Genomic DNA, 5,166 nt, shown 5'->3' with positions numbered 1-5,166 from the left:
AAATAAAGGTATTTTCTTACCTCAGTGTTAACCTCAATTATGTAGGTTAAATTAACATATCTATTGATAATAGCAACAAATTCCATCAGGTACCTAGGACTAATTAAACAATCATTATTTTTAGTTAAATATGAGTAAATCAACATCTAAGAAAGAACATTTGCATTTAAACCCTGTCTGTGTCATACAAGAGATAGTGAAAAGACATTACTCTTCCTCTGAATTACTTTATGAATTCAATTCCAGTGAAATATAAAGTTTTTTATAGTTAAAAGCCACTTTGAAGTTCATCTAGAGTAGATAAAGCAACTCCCATACCTTTTTGACTCTGCATTGACTGCTTTTACTGGCACCATGTTAGAGGCATTAGATTGGTAACTACACGAAATTGAGTAAAGAAGGGAATAAATACATCAAGTAATAGGTGTGATACAGAAAGAATATAAAAAGAGTCCAGCATTGTCAAGAGAGAAAAAAAAAACTGCTGCATATCAGAATAATCGTGAAATCTTTTTTTTTTTCGTGAAATCTTTTTTTTGTTTGTTTGTTTGTTTGTTTGTTTTTCGAGACAGGGTTTCTCAATATCTTTATAGAGATCAAGGCCCACCATAACTGACATGTGCTAAACCAGCTGTCCTATCGCCTTATCAAAACTGCAGTATATGAATAATGCAGCTGCCGGACAAGAGACAGGGGAGGACTGGAAGTCTAAGTACAAGAAACTGACCAGGGAGCCCTGCGCAAGCTGTAGCTGGCTGCTCATCTCTGCTTCCTGATCATGATATCTAAAAATCAAAGAAAATATTACAGTCCTTTAATAAACACCTAGCACGAGGCCTGATCTTGGCAGGACTTAGAATCACCATGGAAATAAAAATCTCTGGGCAAGCCTGTGAGGCATTTTCCACATTAGGTGACTTGAGGTAAGATGATGCATACTAAAGTGGGCGGTGCCTTTGAGATGTCCTATGGGCCAAAAATAAACTTTCCCTGTGTTGTGTTGATTTTGTCAGGCATATGATCACAGAAGTGAGAAGGGGAACCAGAGCTCCTGGGAAAGGCACGCGAGTAGCTTGCCTGACAGTAAACAGAAAACTCCCAGGAAAATGCCAGCAAACCTTTTCATAAAATACATAAAAAAGTAATTATTTTACAAGCAAGTAGTGTTTGCCAGGAATATAAAATGATTCAACACCTGACTGCTCTTTGGGCTGATGAGAGAGGGGGAGTTGATTGGGGGAAGGGGAGGGAAATGGGAGGCGGTAGCGGGGAGGAGACAGAAATCTTTAATAAATAAATAAATTAATTAAAAAAAGAAAAAAAATAAATAAAATGGTTCAACATTCAAAACTCAGTGTAAACTGCAGCTTTAAAGGACAGGAAACAAAACCAAAGTAATTTAAAAATAGAACTTGTGCAGTAAGGGTCTTGTAAGAAATAAACGTTCTATCAGGTAAGTTGGCTCAGACAGTAAGCTGCATGCTGCTCAACAGTAAGGACCTAAATTTGATCCTCAGCACCCAGGGCAAAAAGTGAACATGATGGCACTTGCCTGTAAACCAAGTGTCTGTGAGATGGAGACAGCAGAACCCTGGGGCATGCTGACCAGTCAGCCTAGTCTAATTATTGAGCCCGGGTCCCAGTGAGGGACCATCTCAAAAAACAAGGCTGATGCTCCTGAGAAACAACACCCATGGTTGACTTTTGGACTACACACACACACATACATATACACACACAATCATGTACACACTTTCAAATACATATCTGCACACACATACAATCATATTCTCATTTTTATATACATACCTGCACACACACACATAGATATTAAATTGTACAGAGAAAGAGAACATTGATTTTCCTTATAAAGCAAGATGTAAGCCATCCCTGCAAATTCTTTTACCATTTTCATAACTCTGAGCAGACAAGCCTTCTTGGTTGTTGCTATCTAAAAGCACCACAGCTATTTCTGGTTGCCAATATTCAATGATTAAATGAAGAAAGAATTGTTATTTGCTCCCTTTTCAGAATGTAATTTCATATATTAAAATGATATTTCAAATAACAATTAATTTAAGCTTCAGTTTTCTGTTCAATAAGCCACAGTGCTAGACAAGTAATAGTAAGACTTCCATGCAAATTTTGCTTTCATTATACTACTTTTGAATTATTTGGGAGCTAGATGTCCTCAACTCCTCTGCGATAAGGAGGTCCAGATCACTAGTATATTGGTGTCTGTTTGGATTATAAATCTTACAGAGCATAGAGAGGCCCTTACAGTATCACAGATAAGAGACTTGGAGAAAAGACTGTTGGGGACAATTTACTGGACTTGAGAGCTTTGAAGGATGGAAATCATTTAAGAAAAGAGGAAATATCTATTTCAGCAGATGAGCCTTTTTTTTTTATTTGCCTCACCTCTAATTTAAGGCATTTAGTCTACAGCTGATACTTTTTGTTCTGACTACTCCTGGGCCTTGCCCTCCAATGCACTCCTTGTCATTTTTAACTATCACTTTCTAGTTAATCTTCTAAGCTCACGATGTCAGAAATATAGATTCATCTGTGTCTTTCTGTAATGTCAGATTTATTAAATGACAAACTGTTAGGTCCCTATTTCTTTGGATAACACGATCATTGGCAAACAACATTTCTTCTTTAAGTCATCTGCATGATGTTGTCAGAAAAAAACCTAAAGTATCATCTTTAAGCACACCACCCACTTCATTTGAGACAAGGTCTCTCATTGGCCAAGAGTTCACCAATAATACTAGACATGCTGTTTAGGGAGTCCCAGGGATTCTCCCTTCTCTACCTACCCAACACTGAAATTACAAGTCTACACTAACATGTACAGTTTCTTTTTATAACTGGGTACCAGAAGATGAAATAAAGTCTATATTTGCAAGATATCACTGGAAGTTATCTCCAAGCTCCTCTTTTATTCCAATATTAATTACTAATGTTAACTCTGAGATCACATACCATACTTTATACATATACATAGATAGAGATGATAGATGACAGAAGATAGGCAGATGATAAATAAACATATATGATCGATAGATAGATAGATAAATAGATGATAGATAGATAGATAGATAAGATAGATAGATAGATAGATAGATAGATAGATAGATAGATAGATAGATAGATAGACAAATATTTACCATAAATGTCCCAAGGATAGTTTCCTATGGGTTTCTTGATGCACAAAAATGGGTAGTCAGTGAGGTCATTGGGACCATGTCAATTACCTTGTTAGGTATTATTTTTTTTTTTATGGACTCCAGATGAGGGTGCTATACCCTTCCATGATCTGGTGTGTTTGACAAATATACAGACTTTTTTCTGACACGGTTTTAATACAACTATATGCCATAAGTTCCAACCTACTTTAATAATTTATAGATAACTTCTTTTCACTTGTGAGACTATGTCATGCATAAAACCTCGTGGTTATCAATGGGTCAGGTACACGCACAAAGAAAATGCATACACATTCTGTCTCTGCATTTGTACCCAAAATGGGGTCAAATGCTGATCTAGAAAAGAGTCATCATCCAGGGCAAGGCCCAACCTGAGACTGTTTCACAAAATGGGTAGACAGGGATTTAAAAGGGTGATTCTATTTATTTATCCACGACCCTAGCCCTTTATCTCTGTTACCTGGTAGTGGTGACAGTGATTCCCAACTGCTACTAACCAGCATGGCCATATCATCTATGTGTCTTCTCATATACACAAATTGTATTCTGTATAGCATAAATAATAAAACCCAGAGACAGATATTAGGGTTCAACCTAAAGATCAAAAAATCAAAGCAGCCAGCCCCTGTTCCTTAACCTCTACCTCAGACCAAAATGTTGATCTCACCTCCACCAATACTCAAAATGAGATTGCACAAAGACCTATCTTCTCACTTCTTAAATTCCCTCTCTAGTGCTGGGATTAAAGGAGTGTACCACTACTGCTGGTTTCTATGATAAACTAGTGTGGCTACTGGGATTAAAAGTGTATGCCAGAGCGACAGCTGAGCCCAAGCTGTATCTGACAGGGTGTTCACTCATGTCCCGCAGAAGTTTAAAGTTTCTAGTGCCCCTACAGCAATGAGCTTCTTTGACCTTTTCCAGGGCTTTTTTGGCTTTCGTGGACCTCGGGGCCACAGAGATCCCTTTTTTGGAAGGATGACTTGAGATGATGACGATGATGACGTTGAAGAGGAGGAAGACAGAGGCACGTCGGGTAGAAGGAGCTATAGGTTTAATGGTTCTCAGCCTCCGGAGGAATTCGGTTTCAGCTTCAGCCCAGGAGGAGGGATGCCACGACAACTTTGGCTTTGATGATCTAGTACGAGATTTCAATAGCATCTTCAGCGAGATGGGGGCCTGGACCTTGCCTTCCCACTCTCCTGAACTTCCAGGTCCCTACTCAGAAACACCTAGTGAGAGACTGAGGGAAGGGCAGACACTGCGGGACTCAATGCTTAAGTACCATGATAGTCAACAACCCAGGATCTTCGAGGGGGTCTTGGAGAGTCATACAAGACCTGAATCCCCCAAACCAGCTCCAGATTGGGGGTCTCAGAGACCTTTTCATTGGCTGAATGATATATGGCCTGTCACCCCTGGTTCTAGAGCCAGAGAGGACAACGATCTTGACTCCCAGGTTTCCCAAGAGGGTCTCGGTCCACTTCTTCAACCCCAACACAAACCCTATTTCGAGAGCATCTCTGTGAGCAAGATCACTAAGCCAGATGGGGCCGTGGAGGAGCGCCGCACTGTGGTGGACAGTGAGGGACGGAACGAGACCACAGTGACCCACCACGAAGCACATGACAGTTCCAGCAGTGATCCAGTCTCTAAAAGATCTTCAGCTCTGGATGATCCCTTTTCCATCCTGGATTTGCTCCTTGGACGTTGGCTTCAGTCCCCGTAGCTTTGTTAATAACCTTCAGAAGTCTTCAGGTCCTTTCCACCCACTTCAAATTGCCCATTGCCAATAAGCTTAGCTTTGTGTGTCATCCTAAGGGTTGTAAGTGTGAAACAATGCACTGAGCTTGTGCCAGTGTGTCATTCATCCAAACTAACCAATAAAGCCTTTATTTATGCTAAGAAAAAAAAAGTGTGTGCCCCACTTACTGGTCTGTATGGCAGACCTATC

General features: G+C 39.7%; 1 pseudogene; it reads left to right on the top strand.

The window, feature by feature from the left end:
• The first annotated feature begins 4,112 nt into the window (after window positions 1-4,112).
• LOC121461605 lies at window positions 4,113-4,941 on the top strand (annotated as a pseudogene).
• Window positions 4,942-5,166: the final 225 nt, after the last annotated feature.

The sequence above is a fragment of the Microtus oregoni genome, unplaced genomic scaffold (assembly GCF_018167655.1).
Source record: "Microtus oregoni isolate MIOR12 unplaced genomic scaffold, Mior012 000023F_ref0000262, whole genome shotgun sequence".
Classification (NCBI taxonomy): Eukaryota; Metazoa; Chordata; class Mammalia; order Rodentia; family Cricetidae; genus Microtus; species Microtus oregoni.
The sequence above is the reverse complement of the archived record's forward strand: the minus strand, read 5'-3'. Positions and strand labels throughout refer to the sequence as shown.